General features: G+C 45.7%; 1 long non-coding RNA gene across 1 annotated transcript in view; it reads left to right on the top strand.

Annotated features, from left to right (window-relative positions):
- LOC144145538 (uncharacterized) overlaps positions 1–26,558 on the top strand; it is a 55,384-nt gene extending 28,826 nt beyond the window's left edge. Inside the window, exons 2-3 of the long non-coding RNA XR_013317519.1 lie at positions 20,115–20,160; positions 26,417–26,558. This is a non-coding gene — a long non-coding RNA (uncharacterized LOC144145538). The remainder of the gene's footprint in view (positions 1–20,114; positions 20,161–26,416) is intronic.
- Positions 26,559–26,887: the final 329 nt, after the last annotated feature.

The raw sequence follows: 26,887 nt of genomic DNA, 5'->3' as shown, positions 1-26,887 counted from the left end.
ATAAATCGGTTGGTCTGCTACGCTTTTCATCTACCCCAAGTTTCAATGGCTTTAACACGAAATCATTAACAGTGCTAGAAGTAGAAAGCAGTCCGGCGTCGGCGTTAATTTCCGGCTGCTAAGCGTGGCAGGTGGCATGTAGAGCAATTTCCTTTAGCTCATCTTTGTAACCGTGCGCAGTCATGCACGCTTGCCTGTATCTTGTTATACGCGCCCTACCGAGCTGTGTATATAAGCGCCCGTCTCTGTCAATAAATGCTGATTGCCAGACCAGCCTTCGTGCGTGCTACATGGTGGCAGCGGTGGCCGATAAGAGCGACGACGGCCGATAGCAAGAGCGGCAGCGGCGGCGGACAGCAGCGGATCTACGAGATAGCAAGCCACGTCGGGCGGCTTTCAGCTTCGCTTCGCAGAACTTCGCCATGGCCGACCCAGCACGCCAGCAAGCAGCCCCGGTCACCACGCTACTTCCACCACCAAAAGCCCTGGATACCTCCGCGGACGTGTGGCCGAGCTGGACAACGTGGAAGCAGGAGTGCGAGCTGTTCGCCGCGGCTACCTGCCTGAACCAGCAGCCTAAATAGGTACAGGCCGCCACCTTTCTCATGGGTATTGGAGAGGATGCTCGTAAAAACTACAGCACGTTTGTGTTTGAGGAAGGCGAAGAGAAGTCGGACATAGCAGTCTTAAAGAAGTTTGAAGCATTCTACAAGCCGTCACTTAAGGTAGCGTACCACGAGTATCGTTTTAAGTGCGAATGCACTTCTTAAGCGACCCTGAATCACGCGTCCACCGCCGTCCGTCCATCCGCACCACATACCCACTTTGGGCGATTGGCCAAGAAGAGTTTCTAATTTTTTTAACACATACCCACTTAGGGCGATTGGCCAGGAAGAATTCTTTCGCATCACCCGTGCATTCCCACTTGGCACATACCCACGTGGGGGATTGGCCAGGAATCGGGCGTGAGAAGGGCTAATGCACCCGCTTAAAGGAGTACTGACACGAAATTTCAAAGCTGAGATCCGCTCTAGCAATCAAGTACAACGACAACACAAATAGGTGTCTGTGCATGGCACATACCCACGTGGGGGATTGGCCAGGAATCGGGCGTGAGAAGGGCTAATGCACCCGCTTAAAGGAGTACTGACACGAAATTTCAAAGCTGAGATCCGCTCTAGCAATCAAGTACAAGGACAACACAAATAGGTGTCTGTGAATAAATGCATCTTTCTTTCTTTGTAGTTGTGTGTGTGTGTGTGTGTGATCTCTCTTTCGCGAACATTACCGACCCGCGCAAATTCAACTCGTGCATTCGCACTTACACACTCTCCCCCTCGGGGAAGTGCGAGAGAATTTTTGGAATACGCGACCAGCGGGACGGAGAAAGCTTTAATGACTGGCTAACCGAACTGAGGGTATTGGCCAAGAGTTGCAAATTTGGCGAAATGGAAGAACGCATGCTACGGAGCAGAATTATCCTTGGCGTGAACGATAAAAAGCTTCAGGAAAGGCTTATTTCGGAGAACGGGAATTTTGCCAAAACAGTGGTAATATGCCGCACCCGAGAACAGGGCAAAGAGCAATGCGAGGCAATTCAAGCAGGTACGCGTGGCAAATCGAATATCAATGCAGTCTCCGAAAAGGAACTGAGGCGTTGCGGCAGGTGCGCCAGAAAGCACGAGGCTAATCGCAGATGCCCGGCGAGAGGACGCACATGCAACAAGTGTGGCCAAAGAAATCATTTCGCTGTCGCGTGCAGAACGAAAAGTGATAAGGCGCGCGTAAGCACAGACAGGCTTGCAGCAGTTGAAGCCCAGGAAGAAACTTTCTGGATTGACGCGTTATCACTTAACGCCGAGAAAGGCGATCGCTGGTCAGCGACAGTGAAAATAGAAGGGACGCCCGTCTTGTGCAAACTTGACACCGGTGCCAATTGTTCGGTGATATCAAAATAGAACCTTCATGAAATAACCGACAAAAGAGACGAGAGTTGCGACGTCGTGCTGAATACGTTTTTTGGCCACCAGAAAAAGGCAACACGACGCATACGCCTGGTTTTCACCGGAACTGAGTCTAGCCTAGAAGCTAACTTTTTCGTCGTTGAAGACGACGTTCCCGTAACACTCAGTGGTTCTGTCTCAGAACAGCTTGGGTTACTGCGCAGACTCGCGGCGGTGGAGCAACCACAGCTCTACGAAGTTGCGAAACCTTACTAAGACGTATTCAACGGCCTAGGCATGCTCACAGGAGTTACCTATCGCATGAAGCTTAAGCCAGAAGCCCAAGGCGTGGTTAGGCCGGCAAGAAGGATCCCAATAGTGCTACAGGAAAAAACTAAAGCGGAACTCGACCGCATGGAAGAAGCGCAGGTGATCAAAAAGTAACCGAGCCAACGGAGTTGTCTAGCCACATGGTGGTGGTCGAAAAGAACGGCAAGACGCGAATTTGCATGGACCCTAAAGAACTAAACAAAGCTCTACTGAGGGAGCACTACCCCATGCCGACTTTGGAAGATATCGCGCCGTCCCTTGCCGGTGCTCGGTATTTTTCAACAATAGACGCTGCGTCAGGGTTCTGGCAAATAAAGCTCGATGATGAGAGCTCTCGAATTTGCACCATGAGCACTCCTTACGGCCGTTACCGGTTTCTACGCATGCCTTTCGGGATCTTGTCTGCTCCGGAAGTTTTCCAGCGTGCAATACACAAGGTCATGGAAGGCCTCGAAGGTATTGCCGTCGTAATGGACGACATTCTTGCGTGGGGCCGTACCAAAGAGGAACATGACGGGAATCTGGAAAACGTTCTGCAGCGATGCCAACTGCACAATTTGAAGCTAAATCGAAAGAAGTGCCGTTTTTTGCAGGACACTGTCATATACCTAGGGCACGTTCTGACACGTGATGGGCTGAGCTTGGACCCGGACAGGCTGCACGACATCCTACAAGTTAAAGCGCCAAGCGACAAGAAAGAGCTGCAGACCTTCCTGGCTATGGTCAACTTCGTCTCCCGGTTCATTCCGAACATGTCGACGGTTACCGCTTCATTACGAGAGCTTTTGAAAAAGGATGTCGCATGGGTTTGGGAGGACCGCCACCAACAGAGCTTCATGGCTCTCCGAGAGGCGCTTTCAAAAGCTCCAGTGCTGGCGTACTTCACAAAGGGCCAACCTATCACATTGTCAGTCGACTCAAGTCAAAGCGGAGTTGGCGCAGTAATAATTCAGAATGGCCACCCCCTAGCGTATTCGTCTCGTTCTCTAACGGAAACGCAACAGAGGTACGCTCAGATCGAAAAAGAAATGCTGGCTATTGTTCACGGTTGCGAAAAATTCCACGACTACCTATTTGGGCAGCCACAAGTTGTAGTGGAATCGGATCACTAACCACTGGAAGCAATTTTTTGCAAACCGTTGTATCAGTGCCCCCTCCGACTGCAGCGCATGCGCCTCAACCTACAAAAGTACCCGATAGTTGTCAAGTACACACCGGGGAAAGATCTTTTCATTGCTGATGCGTTATCGCGCTTTCCAAATGCATCTGTTCTAAAGGAGCAGGATGAACACTTTCACGTCAACGTCATCGCTAACCTGCCCATTTCAGACAGGCGCCTGATGCAGGTACAAGAAGAGACGGCCAAGGACCCAACAATGCTCCAACTTCCCCACTACGCAAGCACAACTTGGCCAGACAACAAAAATGACGTTATCCCGGAACTACGCAGCTACTGGGCCTTCCGAGAGGAACTTCACACGCAAGAAGGTTTGGTTCTACGCAGTAACCGCCTTATCATCCCTCCAAAGATGCGTGGCGAGATTATTTGTTGTTTGCACGCTGCGCACGGTGGATCGGAAAAGATGAAGGCACGCGCGCGAACTGCGCTGTATTGGCCAAACATAAACAATGACATTGAAGAAGCAGCTCGGCGTTGCCCGGTATGCCAGAAGCACAGGCCCAGAAATGCTCGAATGCCTTTAATGAGCCACGAAATTCCAAGTTTACCGTGGCAGGTCGTTGGCGCCGACTTTTTTTACCACAACGGAAACGAGTACTTGGTTGTCGTTGATTTCTATTCTTTCTTCTTTGAAATCAGAGCAGTGACGTCGACATCTTCTAAACATGTGATTTCCGCTTTCGCAGACATCTTTGCGACTCATGGGTTTCCGCTCCAACTCTGCACCGATAATGGACCACCGTTCACCAGCCAGCAGTTTCGAGACTTCATCGGTAAGGTTGGCACCAACCACGTTTGCTCCAGTCCATATCACCCGCGCACAAATGGTATGGCAGAAAAAGCCGTACAAGAGGCCAAAAAACTGCTAAAGAAGCATCAATTTGGATCGGTAGACTTTTGCGCGGCATTGCTCGAATGGAGGAACTCTCCCCGTGACCCATGTTTGCAGTCTCCAGTGCAACGACTCGTGGGAAGGTTGACCAGGAGCCTGCTGCCCGTTCCTGCCATCCACCTCCAGCCACGGGTCATACCACCTCGAGACGTGAAGCAGCGACTGCAACAGATCCGCCAGAAACAACGGACCTTCTACAACAGAAGCTCCAAGCACCTGCCAGAGTTGCAACGTGGATCCAGTGTCGCAGTGTACAATATTCCAGCAAAAACGTGTTATCCCGCTGAAGTCGTCCAGACGGCTTCTACTCCACGCTCCTATGTCGTGGAAACTGAGGACGGTCGTCAGCTTCAACGCACCCGTGAACACCTCAGGCCAGCGCACCAGCCGTCCGCACCAGTCGGCGCGCCTACCGACGCATCTGTTCCTGCGTCTGCGTCTCCGCAACAATCGGAGCCCGAACCGTTGCGAAGAAGCCAGCGAGAACGACGTCCACGGAAAGGATACCCAGACAGAGACTTCTAACCCCTCAATAAAGAGAACTAAAAAAGGGGAGATGTAACCGTGCGCAGTCATGCACGCTTGCCTGTATATTTTTATACGCCCCCTACCGAGCTGTGTATATAAGCGCCCGTCTCTGTCAATAAATGCTGATTGCCAGACCAGCCTTCGTGCGTGCTACAATCTTCTGTCTGCTAACAGAGCTGTTAGAAAGAAAGAACAACTATAAAGGCTCATCGGGCGGCATGTATAGGACGACATTGGATAGGGAGCCACCGGAGATGGGAAATTTCTGATGGCCCTTCAGCGACCGGTGACAGCGACTGGGCTCTAGGAAAGATGATAGCCAAGTGAAGTCACAGGCAGCAGTAATGATCACTTGTAGAGAGATAGAGAGAGAGAAAATGAAGTTTACTTAAATCAAGGCAAAGGTGCAGAGAGGCGTCCTCATTCGAGGGGGCCGAATCGACAGCCGTTTCCATCACGAGCAACTTATCTTCCAGGCCCGAGCTAGCCATGGCTGTCTCACAAATCGCCATGGGAACGTGGACGTTGGGTGGATATACGGTACACTGATGGTAGCTGCCTTCTCTGTGTATGAGCTTCCCAGGCTTACCACATAAGCGACGAAATGGAGATAGTTGTGTCCCGTCAAAGAGGTGGAGTTTGGTGGTGTGTGGAAAGGTGGAATCTTTATTGGTTGATCGGTAGCGATTTGTGCAGGGAGGAATACGTTCAATGGAAGAGGCTATAGGGCTGAGTAACTTCCTGGTCTGTGACTGCAGGATGCATGTACTCGGGCCCGGCTTTATCAGTCCTGACTAAGCGGGTCAAATCTCGAGCCACGAGGTTCGTGATCTTGTTTGCCGGGGATGCCAGCATGAGCTGGTGCCCATACAATCGTGAATGTTTCGTTGTTGGTCTACGATTGATTATTGCAAGTGTTGTAACAAGAAATCGATCATTGGCAAAGTTGGGCCACGCTTGCTAAGAGTCTGTTATGAGAGTTTTGGGCGCCGCTTCCTCAGCTTGAAGGGGGCTCTGTGCGGGGGTTGAGATGCTACACCTGTGGGAGGCTGCAGAACAATAGCACAAAGAAAGAGAAGGTATTGAAGAATACTGTCGGGCGTCTCTTGCATCAAACCAGTTGATCGTTTGTTCCTTTTTTTTCTATCAGTTTAGTTTCTTTCCAACCGTCTCCCTCATATTTATACACGTTTTCAAAAGCATTTGATGAATATATAATATGCATGAGGCATATAGTAATTAACTTTAGTGCGGGATGTTGCTTTTATTAAAGAAACAACATAACAGCGGAATATGGGCACAACGAAAGACCTTTTATAGCCTTCAGGTGGTCGTCACATAATTTTGCGGCTACTTTGTGCTTGACAAAATTTCCTTATTGGTCCAGAAAGAGAACGCTGCAAAATTTCCGAATGCCAAGGACCCAAAATATTATGCGTGCTCCGACCATCTAATCCGCCTTAACTGACCCGCTAATTCCTGTAATCCAAATTAATCAACACACCAGTCAAACTAATTCACATAAGCTCATTCACTCACCTAACTAATCAACCCCAGTCTACCCGGTAACCCGCATTAATAAACTTTAATATATCAGCCTTTTACGTTTAAGGTTGAGCACATTCAAGATAACATGAAAAAGCTATCAAATATAATTGAAAAGTGAAAATTAGGGTCCCCATTTTTTATATCTTATTTTCTCTTAGAGCAGTAACCAAAGGACACAACGGCAGTGTATACAAGAAAAAGTGACGTTAACTTTGAGAACTACGAGTGTTTGTGTCGCAGTGCTCCTTGTATATCACTGCCCATTCAAACTAAAATAAGTTGAAGATATGGATTTATTGTTGATGGTGTCCCGGAAGGCCTTCACAAGCGGACATGGATGTACGCGAATTAACAGCACATTGAAAACTTTACACGTTTTTAAACACCATGCAGATAGAAACCATGAAGAATATTCCAGGATATGTTGCCTCAGAATATGTGTTCTAACTTAAGTTATGCTAAATGTAAAAGATAATAGGGAGAGATGGGCAGTACCTAACGCAAAATGATAGTATATACGGACAAAGTTACATTAAATTGATGGCAATACTTACAAGAGAACACGATGGTCCTTGGGAACTGCAGACTATGCAAAATATTTCATGGTGCTGTCTGGCGAGTGGCAAAATATCTTCAGACGCAAGGTAGGGTACCGAAATGGGAAACTAGAAATCGTATTTTTAGGGCCCCGGAACCGGTTCGGAACGGTTTCTTCGATTTTTTCCGGTTGGGGTTCAGTTCAAAAATGGCGTAAAAAATACGGTTCCGGTTCAGTTTCGGTTGCGGGCAAAAATTCGCGTTCGGTGCCGGTTTTCGGTTCGGTTCCGGTTCCGGTTCAACACCCTGGTTCCAGATATGATTTAGGCTGGTTACATTGTGTAGTAAGCCGCAGAGGCTTTCCAGCGTGCACTCTGGGCGTGTTTCTGTACAACTTGCTTGAGTTGTACGAAGCGGAAATGTTGGCAGTGGTTGTGACGTTGTTTTTCCAGCCCCGGAAGAGCAGCAAGCGCTTCCAGAAGGCGAACCATGTGCAGGTCTTGGTTGGGTGCAGTTTCTATCAGCCTAGCCTATGTGGTGCATCCTTTAAATTGTGCTTTGAAGGCCTCAATCAAGGAATGGATGTTAAATGCCTGGGAGGTGGGAGTTAGTTGGGTAGTCCTACTTTGTTTTGTGTCTGTTTAGGGTGCATGAGGTGGGTCTGAATAGCCGTGGCGATGGCAGCGGGAAAAGAGTTTCGATGATGAATGGATGGCTATTCAGAGTGTCGTCAAGGCGTTGCGATGTTAGTTTATGTGTCTGACAGTTGGGTCCATGTACTGTCGCGTAGTACACTATCGGTAAGCCCGTTTGTTTGTGTAATTAGTTTTCTAGGGTAGGCGGGTAGTGTGAATGTCCGCCCGGAGGAGACGGCCTTATCCGGTGGTACAGGGGTATTTCCATGTGGGGTTGTCCGCATTGCAGTCACCTATGATGACGACAGGGATATTAGCTGCATGTACGAGTGCGGTTTTAAAAGACTTAAAGTGGACACCGTCGAAGGAAGCCACGTTTTCACTCTCCGATTCATGCTAAATGAACGCTGCACCGGGACAATATGGTCCCTGGGAATATTTCTCGGGACCATAGGGGCAGTGTCTTCGCGGGCTACATATTGGTCGGTGTTGAGCGCGGCTGCTATTATGATGTACCCCTCAGCAAATGTAAGAAAGTCATCCAGGTATTACTTGAAGTCGTAGTTCTTTCATGATAGACTCCGAAGTACAGGTTCGCTGTCGAAGTTGCCGCAATAGAGAATTCCTTAACCGGCTCACACAGTTCGTTTGAAATATTCCCCGTTCCCTCAATGCCTCTAGGTGCTGCAATAAAAAAAAGTAACGGCGGTGGTGTGTGCCAATTTGTATTTTTGTGCTTACCACAGAGTCGAAATAAGGGATGAAAATGGTAGGGGTATACTTTCAGAGTTGTGAGGGTGTGGCCGGTCTGCGTCAGGCATGCAAGTATCTGCAGGGCACTGCGCTCTATGCCTAACTGTCCTGCTGACTTCTCATTATCTGAGTGCAGGTTCGCCACGATTGGGCATGTCACCTTAGTGATTCACGGTTATACCGATTTCGACTAGTTACTTTCATAAGATAAACAATTGCTAGAAACCTGAGGGCACTTTTACAATCGCTATTGATCCAATACAGTTGCTCCTTTCGCCTTTTGTAATACTTGTTGAAACACAACCCAATTGGTATTTACTGATTTAAAAAACGGAGCCCCATTGGTGGCAAGCAGCGTGCAAAAGGAAGCCTTTCTCTAGCGGCCAGATGTCTGCATGTGGTCTCTACATTTTGTTTTCCCGCCCTGCAAACCAATCCTTAACGTATCTTTGACGTACGACTACGTAATTCCGTCGGGTTCGGGTTAGCCAGCACGTGCTGTCGAAGAAGTTAATCAAGCAATGTGAAGAAAGCGCGCAGCGGATGCGCACCACGCCAGAACAGGCCAAGAACAACCGTCACTAAAGCAGACAACAAAGCCGTCCCTCCAACGCGCCCGCCTGTGCGACCAGGCAGCTGGGCGCGGGGAACGCTGTTTGATAGCGCGTATTGCCGCGCCATGCACACTGTTGTCCGAGAGAGAAAACTGCCCTCCGCCTTCACATCCGCGTTCGGAGTTTCTTATCCCGCACGCCACAAAGGAATCGTTGTCTTGTAGAGGCAGAAAGCTTTGGTTTAAAAACGAAAATAGAACGCAGTGCAGATAGAACAGCAAGATCAGTGGTAAGAATACAACAATGCGTTGCGATGACAGCAGTTACACACATCGAGCAGTAGCAACCACAGTAACACAGTCGGCTGGTTCACAGTCCCGCCTGCAGGACGCACACCACCGCTGGCATGCGTACAAAGGTGTCAGCGCTTGCGATCTTGCAGCTATGGTTTTGATAACGTCGTTGTTGCGAGAGGCAACTGTTGGTACTCCGTCAGGCAGGACGTCCGCGTAAGACAACAGACAGTTGGAGACGGCGTTGTCATTTGCAGTCCTCCAATGTTGAATCCTCGCGAATGACCAGTTGTAGTTACGGGAAACACAGGAACAACGAGGAGGACGACACACACTGCACTGCAGTTTCTGCGAAGTGATTGGCATTTGTGTTCGTTGGGGCTCATGTCCAGATCACGGGACTGTCTGGGTCGGGTGCAGGAGCATGATCTTCCGTGTCGGGAACCTGTCAGCCCAGACCCCGGGTATTTGGAGCAGCAGCAAACCCGACGATGGAAAAGTCCGGAAGCCCATCAGACTTAGGAAAATAGGAAGTGTGCGCCGGCAATATAGGGCACCAAGATGGCAGCACCGATGAATAATGTGGCTTCGGTGTATTTTGGTCACTTGCGACTTCTTACTGGCCGATTTCAATGGTGTTTTCTAATATTTTAGTTCTTGGAGAGTTCCAATGTAGGTACGTAGTACGAGTTATCGTAAAAAGTAAGTTTTAAAGTGCAATCAGTTGAAATTTGGTCGCTAGGCTTGACGGCCACCTTGCACTGTTTTTTGGCTGATTCAAAGCTCTAGGCTGGCTCACTGACCTAACTGTTCTTTTTTCGCGCATCCTGGTGGCTTCATGGGCCGAGGTCGACTGTTTTGAATACTTGTAGCAGAATGTTTCTTTAAAAATCTGTCTTTAAAAAAATACGAAAAAAGTATGAAATGAACCGACAAGATAAAAAATATGCCTCTTATACATGTACAAGACGGATAACTAAACCAGAAAATGCCAAAAAAGAATGGTGCTTATGCAAATGAAAGAGAAAATATGTAAAAGGAGCCAACCCTATAACGCCCTGCTTTTCCACACAAAGAAATATTCGGAGGAACTAAATAATTTAGTCATAGTAACGTAAATGGAGATGGTTGGTCGAACGTGCTCAAAAAAATACAAACACTAGAAAAAATGTGTATTTGGCATAACCGAACTAAGTAAATTCAAATTTGCATCTTATATCTCTTCTAAAAGCGAAGGCTCTACTAAAAAATCCCGGGAAAGACAGTGGGAAATACAAATAAAAATTAGAGGAAGTGAGCCAGTCGTTTAAAGCCAATTATATTCACAGAAGTACATCAGGAGCGAACGCTATATTTTTATCCGTTTTAACAGCGTAATTAGGTACAATCCGTCTAACGGAATTTCGATAAACAAAAAATGCAAAAGAAATAATAATTCCGGGAAATTGAATTATGGGAAACAAAAGCTTGCCCCTTATACATACATCCGTTCTCGAGGCGAAGACTAAGCCAAAACAAGGACGGAATCGAACGTGGAAAGCACGACAGAAAGAAATAGCGAAAATGAAACAACCGTGCAGTGCCGATTATTTCCACAGAAATGCGAAAGTGGCTGAAACAATAGCGTAAACGAAAGAAAATCGGCGAATTGAATTCGCACAAACAAAAAATATAAAAGTACCTCAATAAAGATAGTAGAAAAATGAACTGAGAACATAAAAACATGCATGTATAAATCTCTGCCATAACAACAAGACCGTCTTAAAAATTTCCAGGAAATAACTTAGGAATACGGATGACATCAATAAAAATTAGCGAAGCGTTAAACGCCCTGAATTTTCCCTGAAATGTTTAATTCGCGGAAATGGCACACGCAACCGTTCTGTTAATGTAAATAGAGATAATAGGTCGAGTGGAGATAATAGGTCGAGTCTTCTCGTAACAAGGAAGAAAACCTCGGTAATTTTATTTCCTGTTTTAGATTTTCCTTTGACGTAATAATGCTCACCGAAACATGGTATCAGAACGACGACGAAGTTTGGAAGCAACCTGATTACACAACGCATTACCTCAACCGCCCCACTAAAAAAGGAGGGGGGATTTTGCTAATGACTAGAAACGATGCAAAATGTGACTTAGTTGAGGAATTCTGGCAAAAGAATGATGACTTTGAAGTATTAACAGTTACCCGCCGCGGTGGCTCAGTGGCTAAGGCGTTGCGCTGCTGAGCACGCGGTCGCGGGTTCGATTCCCGGCCGCGGCGGCCGCTTTTCTGATGGAGGCGAAAAGCAAAAACGCCCGTGTGTACGAGATTTCGGCGCACGTTAAAGATCCCCAGGTGGTCAAAATTAATCCGGAGCCCTCCACTACGGCGCGCCTCATCGCCTGCGCTGCGTCGGCGCGTTCAACCCCTCAATCAATCAATCAATCAATCAATCAATCAATCAATCAATCAATCAATCAATCAATCAATCAATCAATCAATCAATCAATCAATCAATCAATCAATCAATCAATCAATCAATCAATCAATCAAGTATTAACAGTTATGTGCACACAATACGTCTTCTCTGTTTTATATCGTCCACCTTGCGGTAGTATTCCTAAATTCCTACCTTTCTTGAATAACTTCCTGGGATGGGTAAACGATAATTCCTTCAAACGTGTGTTGGGTGGTGACGTAAACATTAACATGCTAAACAAAACTTCATCACAGTGCGAGCTTACGACTTTACTGGATTCAAATGCCTTCATTAACTCTGTTATTTCCCCAACTCGTATAACTGAAACATCGGCAACCTTAATTGATGTGTTGATTACCAATATGGACGCAGAAATGTTTCAGTCCGGCGTTATAGGAGCTGAAGTGAGTGATCACTTACCCATTTTTTTAATGTTGGATGGCTCAATAAAAACAACTCCAAACCCCCCCCCCCCCCTCCCGAGAATTAGCTATCAAGATATAAACCCAATCACATTAGAACGTTTCCGCAACGAGCTGTCACTAGTGAACTGGGAAGCAGTTTACAAAAAAACTGAGCCTGACGCTGCCTATGACGCCTTCATGTCAATTTTCCTTACAATATACAAAAAAATTTTGAGACCAAAACATTGTGCCCCAAGAAAAGCCTAAAACTATGGATAACATGTCACTCATTACAATTGAATAAACAACAACACAATCTATACCGACGATTCCTGCTAACGAGAGACCCAAGCGACCTGGGCGCATTTAAAAAAATTTCGCCACAATGTTACAGCTATCTTGAGACAAGCTAAACGAAGGTATATAAGTAATTTATTTAGTGCAGAAAATATGCAACAGAGCGATATTTTGTGGAAAAGAATTAACAGCGTTCTGGGGCGGGAACGGGAGCAAATTCAAATCAAAGAACTTGCACTAAATGGAACGCCAGCGTCTGGGACAGCACTGGCAAACGCACTCAATAACTTTTTTGTTTCCCTTGATAACCGCGCATACAATGCGCAATATCGGAAATATATGCCATCCCCAAACAGTAACAGCGCAATTTTATTACCAACAAACTGTGCCGAAATCACCCACACCTATCTTTCTTTTAAAAATAGTAAAGCTGGGCACACTGACGACATACAGATTAGCCCGGTAAAGTACACTATAGATATTATTAGCGCCGCCCTAGAGCACGTTTATAACCTTGCCTTTTCACGTGGTATCTTTCCTGCACGCATGCAAATAGCAAAGGTGGCTGTTCTATTCAAGGGGGGAGACAAAAACAACTTATCCAATTATAGACCGATATCAGTTCTACGAATTTCATCAAAAGGATAAGAGAGAGTAGTAAAGGAAACAATGACCTCGTTCTGTGAAAAGCACAGCATAACAACACCTTCACAGTTTCGATTTCGCAAACGTCTATCAAGCTAATCGGCACTGCTAACCCAAAAGGAAATAATATTGCGTTCCATAGAAGAAAAATTCTTAATATTCGGCAGTTTTATTGATTTTTCGAAGGCGTTCGAACGCATAAACCACTTAAAACTGTTAAATAAGCTGTAACACTATAGATTTAGAGGCGTATGCTTAAACATAACAAAAAGTTACCTTTCGTTTCGGAGCCAGAAGGTCGTTATCGATAATGCAGTTTCCGAAATCAAACAAATCACGTCGGGTGTACCACAAGGCAGCATTCTTGGGCCGTTATTATTTAATACATATATAAATGACGTAGTAAATGTTGACAGCTCTACGAAGTTCGTTATCTACGCCGACGGCACTACTTTGTTTTTATTTCTCGTAATGCTACAGAACTACTGACTAAAGCCAACAGTGTTCTAGCGACCCTTAACGAGTGGAGCATGCTTAATTCCTTGACTATCCGGCCGCGGCGGCCGCTTTTCTGATGGAGGCGAAAAGCAAAAACGCCCGTGTGTACGAGATTTCGGCGCACGTTAAAGATCCCCAGGTGGTCGAAATTAATCCGGAGCCCTCCACTACGGCGCGCCTCATCGCCTGCGTTGCGTCGGCGCGTTAAACCCTACAATCAGAATCAAATTCCTTGACTATCAACAGCACAAAGACAAAAGCAGTTATGTTTAGGGCCAAAAATCAGAACTATAGTATGGATGGGGACCTGCCTATTGGTGCATCGAAAATAGAGATTGTTGCTTATGTAAAAAGCCTGGGAATTATATTTCAAGAGCACCTTAATTGGACAAAACATACTGACTTAGTTTCAAGCAGGGTTGCACGCGTTGCCGGAATTCTTGTCAGGTTGCGATTCGTCTTGCCCACCACCATTAAACTACTCATTTACAAGTCTTTATTTCTTTCAAACCTTAGCTACTGCTTCTTAGTATGGGGGAACACCACGATTACTAACATTACAAGGCTTGAACTAATACAGAAGAAAGCGGTGCGTGCGATTTCAAATGTTGCGCATGACGCACATACCGCACCTCTTATTAAATCTCTGGGCGTCCGCGAAATTCATCATCGGTACAACGAAACTTTGCTTAAACGGAATCATATAGGAATGAAACAACATAACTACATCGCTTCGCTATCTAAGTTGACTCTGAATTGCCCCAGCTATCCAACACGCCATTCTGAAAAATGGCACATTCCTTTTCCGCGAACAAACTACGGAAAACAATCGCTTCAGTACTCATTGCCATCATTGCTAAACAGTCTATCGTGTGACTGAACTTCTTTGTTGTCAGTGTTTATTTCTACAAAACTGTTTTAAATGTATATTCTGGGATTGGTTTGACTGCCTCATTTATTTATTTTGTGTGGTATACAAAGCGTATTTTTCTTGTATGACTGTAATGGTGTGACTGTGACCGTCATTTATTGTCAGCGTTTATTTATTCTACAAAACTGTTTTCAATGCATATTTCAGGATTGTTTTGAGTGCCTCATTTATTTAGTTTGAAATACCAAATGTATTTTACTTGCGTGACTGTGATTGTGTGACTGTGACTGTCATTCATTGTTACGGACGAAAACCGGATCATGTTGTATGTTGCTGCTAAACGTTATGTACATTTTCTTAGTTTTATTTTTGTAGCTTAGAAAAATGTTTTCTGTGTGATGTACTCTCAAATTAGGGGGCACAGACCTCGTCAAGCCTGTCTGAATGGCTTTTTGTCGGTGCTCCTGGCATTTGTACCCATGAATGTCAAATAAAGATTGATTGATTGATTGATTGATTGATTGATTGATTGATCGAGAAACCAACGCATAAAGTACATAAAAACCTCAATTTTACGAAAATAAACTGAAGATATAGTACACAGGGAATAATTTTCCTGTGAATATTGCCTGTGTACTTACACAGGAAATAGTGTAAATACATCACTCGCATCTTCCATGGCTTATTTCCTGTGTACTACCGCCACGTAACATGTTTTGGTGGAGGTTGCGGAGATCATCCCCATCGTGGCTCCAGCTTCGCTTCGTCTCAGCAGCTGAAAATCGCATGGGTCTTGGATCGCGTCGGCCCGCCCCAGCCCCGGTGAGCCATAGACGCACCATTCCCCAGCCCCGTGTCCCCAGCCTGTGACCTGCCGAGACGAAACGACGTGACCAGCCACGGTCTGAACAGAAGACGACACCGTTCCCCTGCCCTGAACTCCGGCGCGCCTCCGAGGCCTTTGGACGTTGCTTCACTGCGCCGGCGGACATTGCTGTTTTGGGGCCAGTGCTCACCACGATGAATCATCCTCATCCGTGGCGGCGAGGACTCCCTTTTTCCTCTCATCTCGCATCGTCACCGCATTTGCACATGTACTAAGGTCTCGACCAGGACGGTCGCTTTCGACGAGGGAGGATGTGTCACGGGAAGAAGACGAGAGCTATCGGCCCAAGCTCTGAAGAAGAAGAAGAAGAAGACCCAGCTGGGCGGGCTACCTCATAGCCGACATCGTGTAAATAGTGTAAATACATCACTCGCATCTTCCATGGTTTATTTCCTGTGCACTACCGCCACGTAACAATATTAAAAAGTGTGCCGCTTATACATCTGTACCACACAACGGAGACCAAATTAGAATATATATTCACGAAAAGAACGTTCAAATCGGAATGAACAAAAAGCGACAATAAGGAAGCCTCTTAACACTGTGAATTTCCACAAATTGGTATAATTGCGAAAAGTAACGCATTTATTTTTCGTAACAACGTAAATAGAGCTAATTGGTGAAAGGTTATTTTAAAAGAAAGAAGAAATACGCAAAAATGTTGAAAAAGATTGGCGCAGCTTGCACTATTGATGCAAGGCTGAACAAACAGCAGAGCTGGTGACCTCTGTTCCTTCGTCGGAAACCCGGCTGTGGCACTTCACATTTGTTTCCGAACTTGCCGCTGAAGGGTCTCCATGACTGCTGGCCCGAATCGTTTCGTACGCAGCCTTTCACATCTCTCTTAAACTGGACCGCGTCAGCGCGCACTAGAACCCGCGGCCGAGTCCAAAGCCAACGCCGGTGTTACGCACCCATTGAAAATGCTGTTTGCCCGGAATGCGATGATAACTAATTTTGCACTGCGTGCGGCTACCCATTCAGAGTTTCCAGAGGACCTTAGCGGCTTTCTATGGTCGTCTTCTCTTGAGCCCATGAGACGGGTTAATCAGTTTAGGCCCATTCTAGTATTTGAGGCAACTAATCGCGCGTTTTAAAGTAACGCTTTCCACGTCTACCAGCCAACGGTTTCGTCGTGGCGTGCGGGACAAGAAGCTCCAAACACGGCTGTGGAGGGCGCTTATCACTCACGAAGCACAGTGTAGATGGGACGACGAATGGGCGCTATTTAAGACCAGTAAAAGTACTACTTTAGTGATTTAGCGCGTCGCCGGGACCCTTCGGTCGGCTTTTTCCTTGGTAAGGCAAGGACGTCGGCCTATTTTGGCGCAGCTTCACGTCCATTGCGCGCTTACTTCGCACGGCTTGATTAAGTTGTTCGACACTACCTGCTGGGTAAGCAGGACCCGACGGAATTGAGAGGTCGTGCGGCAAAGAGACGCAAAGGATTTGTTTTGCAGGGTGGGAAAACAATATGTAGAGATTGCATACAGACATCTTGCCGATAAAGTAATCTACCTTTGCGCACTGCTTGCCGGGAATGGGACTGCGTTTTCTATATTGGGGAATACCAATTCGTGTGTGTTTTAACGGGCATTGCAAAAAGCGAAAGAGCAACTCGTTCTGATAAATGGCGATTATAAAAGTTACTTCAGTTTTCTCGCAATTGTGAGACTTACTAAAGTTGTTTAAATCGGTATAAATAGGAATCAGGAAGCTGACATGTCGAACGGTTTTGGTGTCTGTGCTTGCGTTCCGCGGTGGTGTAGCCCCGAAATAGCACATCAGGATGGCAGGGTTCTGCTGTCTGGCACCTCGAAAGACGCTCCTATCCGTTTTCTGTCTCGCGGTTCACGGTAGTGGACAAAGCTGGTGCGTTCGGCACGCCGCCCCCGCGAACCCCAGGTAACAATTGCCACAACCTCTGGTTGTGGGCCTCATTTACCGCTTTGTTTTTCAACCACCTCACAGAGTGGAGTGGAGACAATTGTTTAGTTTCTTCGTGAGTCCTCCCATTCCATTATTTGAGCATTTTGCGGAGTGTATGTTGTGAAGTTTGTGTCTGGTATTATTGTTTCTTCTAAATGTTCTTCACGGCCGTGTTTGTGGAGATGGGAAGAGGTGTGTTCTTCTGGCAGATTTTTATTGCCTCGTTTTTCCAGTGACTGTTTATTTGCGGTGTGGTGCAAAACCCTCTACAGAGATTTAATGTCGGTGCTATATCTTTTTACGATGGTTTACCCGGTATTTATGTCCTTAAGCGAGTTGGTACATTTGCCCTTTCACAATCGACAAAATCTTTCTTATTCATGCTAAATACCAAATCTTTTCCCGTCAAAAATGGCTGCGCAGTTGGAACAATTTCGTATCTTTTGTTAACTGTAGACTTACAAATGCTCAAGAAACAATTGAGCATTAATTCATTGACGGCAAAGACGATATATTGTTCTTGAATCTGCTTCAAGGTACACTAAAAATATATCGAATGAACACCCCACAGTGTGCGGTACCTGGTAGCTCACTCCTATGATGCGCCTTAGGACCTGTACTTCCTGTTCTCTGTGACGGCTGTACGCAGTTTAGGCAAAACGCGCTTGTTAGATGGAAACGCTGAGATGATGGTGTCGTCCCAGTTGCACTTAAGTCAAACGCTAATTAAGCTAAAAGGCTACTGCGACTAAAATGGTTGGGGACGTGATTGGTACCCCGTTTTGCACCGGTGTGTATCACTGCCCTCTCACCAGGGGGAATTATGAATGTTTTGCTTGCTGAATTTCGGATTACCCGTCTTCCCCGGAATATTAAACAGCTAGATTGGTTACTACTTTCGGTGTATATGTTCCTCTCAATTTGAAATAAATGCCATGAAACAAAAAAGTCATAGCTCACTCGGATTGACACCGCTTTCATGACGCGAGCGATTCAATTCGACTCCTACCACGGGAAGCGTTTTCTTTTCCAAATGGCTGTACATGTTATTGCTACCCGCCGCTGGTAACACCGAACACCTCGGGACTTTGGGGTGGCGCAGTGGTTAGCTTGCCGGTTTCACAAGCGCAAAAGTCCCGGGTACGACTCCTGGGGCTCCCTAACCACACATGTTTTGGCGCTTTGAGGTTTTTTGGAGGGACGGACGGACAAAGCTCGGGGTAAACAGATCTGTTGTAAGTAACTGTTTTACAAACATCAACTGACAAAATAAAAATATGCATCTTTATACATCCCTTGAAAATAGGAATACTAAATTAAAATATCCGGTAAAGAACTTTGGAATTGCGAAAGAAAAAAATTCGGAAATGACCCGATCATGCACTTTGCCTTGCATTCGCGGAAGAATGCATAATTGGCGATGTAAATGCGCTTAATCGCTGTAATGGTGTATATTTATGGCACTGGCGTAGAGAAACTAAATAAAATTTAAAAATAATGCAAGACCCACCGTATCTGGCTAGGCAAAGCCAAATCTGGCTCTAGAAAACTCACAATTTTGGCAGGTTGCGTAAGGATGTTACGCTTTATTAGAACATTCTCTCGATTTCGACAGATTTTTTTGTCTGCTTTCTTTTATTCGGCCTTTTACCGACACAGTTTTCATTGCCACCTGTTTCCTAATTTGCGGTGATAAAACCGCTCAAATTTTATTAGTACCTAGAACAACGTGCGTACTCTTGTGTATTTACATTTTCCCTCATATATGCCCCAGAATGATGTAGCTATACTGGCTAAGCCATAAATATGATGCTCTTAAAATAGTTTGATCTATGTATCTTCAATCTTGTGGCTCCTTCCAACCCTTTTTTTATGTGGTTGAACAGAGTGGCAGACAGACCAAAATCAAATGTTTTGTGCGTACGTGGCTTAATAAAAAGCAATCTTATATAAAAGCGGCATAAACTACTCGGAATTAGCGGCCGCCTATTTTAAGTGACAGTTTTGTCGTGGTTGGCAAGAGCAAAAGCATGCTATAGAGCACAAGCCTCGAGTATTAACGTGGTCTGGTCTTTCGGAATACGGCGTGTCGGGCATACGTCGGGATAACGGCGGCGGCCAGGAGGCTTCTGTTTTTAGCCGATACTTGATATCCTCAAAGCTGGTGAAACTCAGCCGTTTTCTGTTACTTCATAAGAGTAAACTCATTGTCTGCCTTCGTAGATTTTCAAGATGAACAAAATCAATTTGGGGTTTAGGTCCACGGTTTCCCCCGCTTGCCTTTATATGGTAGCAGAAAATTTCTCTCAAAATACTTACTTCATTTATGGTCCTGGTTTTCTCGAAATCCTAGGCAGGCAGGATGCAAAAGCTCCTGTGGGGAAAGGGGGTATAAACCAGGAGTTATTGCGCCCCTGAAGATTTCGCAAAGGTTAAGTGCAGAAAGAGAGTTATATCCGGCGCGCTTGAAGCAGTATAGAATAATTTAAATTTTGAAAGTGTTTCTGGGCACACTGTTATTATTATTATACCCAAAATCAGATTGTAAATAATACAGGGCGTAAAATTGAAATAGCCCCCCAACATTAGAATCCCATGACGAAAAACAGTTTATAGCGCTCTCTACTTTTTTGTGCAGAAAGACATAAAATTCATCCTGCACTCTTAAATCCGCAGAGAGCAACTGAACGTTTTTAACTGACATTTCTCATACCGTGTTTGGACCGCTGCCGACGCAACTGTGAAACGATGCCTGTAAGCGTCATGATTACATCAGCGATAAAAGCGTCCCACGGAAGCTTAGTTCAGTACACAATGACATTGTGAGCCACTAAGTAAGCTTTGAGGTACCGTGTTAGAGTACTAAAAACGAAATTCCATATTAGCAATTGCAGAAATAAACAGGTCTCTTTTTTTCTCGTATCACCAGTTTTCTGCAAGAGGCTACACTATCAGCAATTTGCAAGCATAGGACGGTAAGTAGCACCTGCACATTTGCCCCATCGAACATTTTCTCGATAAGTCATAGACGAATACTGGTAAAATAAAGTTTTAAGGTATATATGACATTGCGAATCCCAGAATACTTGCTAATCCATTCCATACCATGCGTGAAGACTGTAGCCTTTTTTTCTTCCTGTGTGCACAAAAGACCATTGTACAACAGCAGATTGGTTTCATTTTATAGAAAGTCATGAGGGTTTAAAAAACAAATGTCAGTTCCTTCTGCCTGGTGTATTTATTTACTGTATATACACTGTTAGTATTAGTAAACATACATTCGCGATCATCTCCTGCGTGAATGCCTCTAGAATACACGAAGCAACTGTGGTTCTTACTCCAAGGTCTACAATAGTTGCCAATATACTTGGGCGGGCGACGTGCGTTTCACGCACTCACCGTCGCTTTTTATGTTTATGTATTTATTTATGTATTATAAAAATTTAGCCCGTTTATGTATTTAGTTTCTAAAGCGAAGCATTTTACCTTTACCACACAATAGTTCTGTCACGACCGTTGGTGTCAACGGAAAACCTCCGTGAACAATTAAATTACCGTACTGGAATCGCCAGAAATCCGACCTGGAACAATTAAAGCAACTGAGCGAGAGGACATTGCCTTACGGTTTGAGCTACGAGCCCGCGCGGAGATGGAGGAGATAGACCGTGCACTCACCGAACACATCTGCGGATTTGCATTCTGCGTCACGCGACCTCTCTCATCGCTGTTCGCTCCAACCTCGGCGCGTGTAGCAGCCGTGTGCGCGCTTTGCGCATGCACTAGGAGTTAGTAAGAATGAAAGGAAGCTCACACCACCGCATGGCATCTCGCTTCTCCTCCGTCTCTGCCGCCGCCGACGGAGGCAACGAGACGGGCGGCAGAGAAGGAGAAGTGAGACCGCCTAACACCGGGTTTGAGCTTCCTTTCATTTCGTAAAGGAAGAGTTAACGGTGATGTGCTTTACCAATACAAGTCAACAAACCACCATTCATGGATCATTCGTTCGTTTTACGTAAAGAAATAATATCTCTTTGAAGTAATAAAGGGTGTGGTTAAGTGCATTTCACTTGTCTTTGGTTTCACTCTTTTGCAACCCACGTGAGTGAATTCAAGTGATGTCGCATGAGTAATCGTTCTGGGTGCCGTTTACAGCTTCGCCTTGCAACCGCCTTCACAGGGTGCATTGACGCGCATTTTTTGTTTATTTATTGATGCTTTTTTGTATCTATTTTTCGTTTCTTTGTTTGTTTCGGAATACTGTCAATCCCAGAAGGGATAATTACAGGAGGGGGATATCAGTAATACAGTATCATTTCAGCCAACAATAACAAATTAGTGAGTTGCAACAATCAAATACACAACATCGGCCCTAACAGTCACGCGATGTCTGAGAGAGCAGTACAGGAGCAATCCCATTCCGTTCATTAATCGAATACAACAAACTAACAATAGCAACAGATCAACACAGAAACAAGAAGAGAACAAAATGTGAAAAGAACTAATGCTCGGCAAATAAAGCAGTCCCGGAACATACAGGAACGGGTCACACGCTTGTGTACGCAAACAAGAGATCACCAAGTCGCTCACAAGGCGTCTCGAGTGCTGGTTCTATCAAGGGATCATCGTGTGCCTCATTCTCGTAAGGCTCATGAAAAAAAACGAGTAATAAAAAATATTGCTTGTACAAAGGTATTCCTCCTGCGGGAATTCTCCCCTGTGAACTCTCGCGTTGCGCTGTTAAAATTACCGCGCGCCCCCTCTGCTGTGCTGTGGGACCGAACTGTAGAAATACGGACCGACGAGGTGGGCGGGGAGGTGGAAGGGCATGTCACTTCCGATGCACGCTAAATAAGTGCAGCGGCGCTTGACAGCCTGGGAGAGTCGCCAGCCGGGGTTGCTTTCAGCCAGGAGACACCAGCCACCGGCTGCTACGTTCAGGGTAGCTTGGGGCCGCTGGTGTCTCTGGGTGGCTTCACCGACAGCCAGCGGACAGCCGCTGAAGTGTGTTGGCGAATGCCTCCCCTGTGCCGTTTTCGGTTTGTTTCCACTGCTCAAGTAAAGCCCCTGTTTTCTCTTGTAACGTTCTGTGCGGTAATGTTTTGACAAGGCTGTTCCCTGAACCTCTTCGGTAGGCATGACTACCCGCACTCGATAGCTAAGATGTGTTTGTGTAATGTTTCCCTTGGGCGATTAAATGTAAGAAATAATTCAGAATGTATTCTGACCTTGCGATGTATCAGCTCATACAAAAACCTTTGCCGGTAAATCTTTGGGGGCGTTTTAAGTGTCTGAAGTTTAATGCAACGATGCAGATGGGTTGGGGAGTCAGTGTGTCTATATCTGTTACAAATGAAGCCAACAGCCTTCTGCTGTATTGCCTCTAATAAAGTTCTGTTCTTCTTTGTGGGGGCTGGGGGCAGAATCACACTATGTTTGCATACTCAAGCTGGGCCTTACAAGTGTGACGTATACGAGCAGTTCTGCGTCGAACGTCTTGTGGTTCATGGCTAATTTATAACAGCATAGCTTGTTAAATGCCTTTTTATAGTTTTAATGCGTGCAATCCAGCTAAGTAAGAGTAAATAGTAATCCCCAAGTATTCATACTCTTACATTTTTTCAGAAGGATGTGTATGAACCTGTATGGAAAACTAAAAATCGACTTGTTTTTTATACTGACACTGATAGGGTTTTTTCTGAAGTAATCATCATTTACGAGTACCGACACTACTGTGCAACGCGATTCATGGCATTCTTCCCGTTATTTGGTCATCAACAGTCTTGATCTCTGCATACCACATGCAGACATCTCCAAACATCCTAATTCTACAGTCAACAACGTTTATTCAATTGTTAACAAAAAGCAAAACCAATAACTGAGCCAAAATAGAACCATGTGAAACCGCCCGACGTGACGGGAATATTATTGTTACGGAACAGGTGGGCAATGCCTGGTGTACCACATTCGATGACGACGAGGGAGTGGCTGGCGTGCAGCCGGTGCGAGCTCGGCGATAGCTGCCATGTAAATATTGTAAAATACATTGTCCGCATCTCATGGTTCATGTCTTGTACCACGTAACATGTTTGGTGAGGGTGCTTGGTGCGGAGAGCACTTCCGGGCGGAATATCGTGGGTGCCAGGGCGACGTTCGGAGCACAACGAACTAGAGGCCTCGATTATCAAGTTCCTGGCGTACTACGGTCTGGATCAGGGATAACGTGGGTGTTACGTGGTATGGTAGGGAAATGAAAATTGCCGGAGCTATTGCTTCTAGCTCTTGGCGCACAATGCGTACCACATTTTCGGGGGAAGAGGTGTCCCGCGGAGGAGGTGGTGAGCTCTCACAGGACGACGTGGCCGCTGTGTTGGGGAGCCTAGTGAAGTTTTGTTCAATGCGGCGGCATTTCGCTTCCCCGAAACGTGGGCACTCAGAAAGGACTCCATCCACGGTCGAGCAGTTCCTGATAAGAAGCAATGTAAAGGCGTCATCCGCAATGCCTTTTAAGATGTGGCCGATCTTGTCGGACTCATTGTGCAGTAGACCTTGGCGCAAAGGGAAAGGACATCTTGTATCTATGCTAAATACGGCTCCTTGGCCGTCTGAGCACGTGTAGAAAGCTCTTGTTTGGAAGCGAGCTGACGTCCGAGGGGTTTTCCAAACACCCCCTTCAGCCTGCCTTTGCAGATATCCCAGCTAGTGAGCTCATGTTTATTGGTATCACACCACGTGAGGGCCATCCCCTTGAGATATAACACGATGTTTGCCAGCATGATCGTGGGACCCCAGTTGTTATAGCGACTTACGTGCTCATGCATGGTGAACCATGGCTTTTTCTAGGCCACGACGTCGCCGGTGCGGTAGAAAAATTCAGGATCCCGGGGGTGGGTCAACAAAATCGACGGCGGCATGGCCGGTTGACGGTGCTGCCCAGAATCGGTAGACATGGTGTCCTGAGAGAGCTGGCGTCCGCTCCGAAGCTCCGTCGCCTCAGGGAATCGTTGTAGCACCTCTCCCAATCTGAGACGGAGTAGACGCGGTTAGAATTAAATTTATTTACGCTATTTACAAAAGGGAAAAATCACAGACACGGCAGATGACCGCTTTAGCTACTGCCAGGTGCCACACCGATCGTCGTCTTTCTCGTCCTCCACGATTAGCCTCATGTCGCGCAGGGGGATTTCTTTTCATAGCAGTGGCTTCACCACTTCGCCAAGGAAGACTTCACCGTAACAATATTAAAAGCATTGAACGAGTTGACGGAAATATAACGAATAGTTAGGTATCCATTGGAGGATGGGGACATGATTCAGTATTTATTTGAGCTTAGGTGACTTTACGTGCCAGACCCGATCGAACGACTTCGAGCGTTCCACAAATATGACGTCACTGTAACGAAGATCGTTAAGGCACTGGGCGAGGTCATGCGTTGTTTCTACAAGCTGTGTTACCGTGGATAATCCGCTACGTAATATATGCTTGTTCGTGTTAAAAATATGGTGTGAGAACAATGCTTCCAGGCATGTCAAGTCGGTGTTGGGGGGCCCGTAGGCACACCTGAGAAAAGCGCATCAATCTTTCAAGGAAGCTTGACCCACAAAGCTTGGACGTTTGGTAGATCAAGCCGAAAAGTTATGTTATGCAGATATTTTAAAGCAAATCCTTCTAACTCTACCAGCCAACGGTTCTTTCGTGGCGTGGGGAACACCAAACTCCCAACGCGGTAGAGTCGGCAGCGTGGCAGCGGAGGGGAGGCCGGAGGGTTTCGCTCACGGAGCACACTGGAGATGGCGCGGCGAATTTATCCAGCGTTCCCCATGCTGAAGTGCCTGCACGACAGCGGCGGAGTAGGCGGTAAGGCTTTCTCGTATGCTTTAGCAACGGTAGTTCTAGGCCTGTTTTGACGCAGCTTCGCGTTCATTACTCCATTCCTGCACACGGCTTCATTGTCGTGTTAGATAGCACCTCCAGGGTAACACACACCCGACGGAATTACGTGGTCGTACGGCAAGCATACGTTAAGAGTTTGTTTTGAGACTGGGAAAACAAATTATCTGGCTGATATAAAAATGCTGATCTGGACAAGACATCTGGCTGATGTAAAAACGCTACCTTCTGCGCACTGCTTGCCACGAACAAGACTTCGTTTTCTAAATTGGTGAATACCAATTTAGAAAACGGAGTCTTACGTTATACGTTTACGTTTACGTTTGGCCAATTTAATTATTTTTATTTTTCTTATTTTTTATCTTTACAAACTTTCTGCGACCAATTATTTTGATTTACGTTATTATAACGATTACATTTGGGCTTTCCAAACTCTGCATTTTTGTGGGAGTTGAGGGCGTCACGCGGTTCGCCATTGCCTGTAATTGTTTTATAGATTTGTTATTATCTAGTTTTTTTTTATTTCGTTCGTCCAATTACCTCCATTTACGCTATTATAACGATTACGTATGAAACTTTGGCTATATCTGCGTAATTGTAGAAACTCCGCGCGGTATATGTTTTCCCATTTTCCGTAAGTTTTTTCTTATATTTTTCCAATTTTTTTAGTTTTTGAAAATTTCCTTCGACCAATTACGTCCATTTACGTTATTATAACGACTACATTCCGAACTTTCCCGAGATCTGCATTGCCGTGCAAACGCAAGGCCCTACACGGTTCAGTAATTATTTTATAGCTTTCTTATCTGTTTTAAATTCTCAAAATTACTTTCGACTGATTATCTCCATTTACGCTATTATAACGATTACAGGTGGAACGTTCGCGAAATTTTCGTTACTGTGGAAGCGGATGAGTGACACGTTTCGCCATTTTCTCGTATTTTTTGGTATTTTTGTTATTCATTAGCTTTTCAAAATTTTGTGTTACCAGTTCCCGCCATTTACGCTACCATAGCAATTAGAGGTCGAACTTTCGCCATATCTGCATTTTTGTGGAAATGCAGGGCGTTACAGCGTCCTGGCGGGGGTAGGAGGGCGGGGGGGGGGGGGTTTCTCGGCGACGAATGCTACGCACTAGAACCAATCTCCCGTGGTTGTACTACATAGGAGGTTAGGTCGCGAATCTTGAATATTTGTAACTACAAAAAACAGAGCCATAAAATTTGCAGCTGCAAAATTTGAACGTTTGTCACATATTGTAATGGTTTAGATAATTTCAGATGTCGTGTGTACCCACCATTATATACTGTGAGGTGGATCATTGAAATTACTACTTTTTTTCAGTGTAACCCACACGATTGGCTTTCAAGATCGTGCGGCGACGTAAGGTGCATGTGCATTGAGGACGACGAGGCGTATACACAAGGAAGGTGCATCCATGTTGAGTCAAGCGAAGCAAAAAAAATGAAAGGCAAGAAAGCGTAACCTCAAGGCTACAAATAAACCTAAATATTTGTGTCGAATACACCAGTTCCACTTGCATTTTGCCTATTTAATAGGATTTTTGTCAAGAAATGTTGTCTTTGTCCATACCGTTTTTGACACTTGGGGTTACATGTCAGGATTTAACGATTTAGTGCACTATGTGCCCCATCACTTTTGTTCTCTCCTAACACCTAGATTGCCATACGTGCATGTTTTATTTATTTATTTATTTACACAATACTGTCAATCCCCAAGAGGGGTTATTACGGGAGTGGGCGTGTACATTCAAAGTTACAGAAAAGATGCGGAACTTGCAGAGGCAAAGCACTG

The sequence above is a fragment of the Haemaphysalis longicornis genome, unplaced genomic scaffold (genome assembly GCF_048455015.1).
Source record: "Haemaphysalis longicornis isolate Haplotype H1 unplaced genomic scaffold, Haemaphysalis longicornis Haplotype H1 scaffold_7, whole genome shotgun sequence".
Classification (NCBI taxonomy): domain Eukaryota; kingdom Metazoa; phylum Arthropoda; class Arachnida; order Ixodida; family Ixodidae; genus Haemaphysalis; species Haemaphysalis longicornis.
This window is presented reverse-complemented; position numbering and strand designations above follow the sequence as displayed.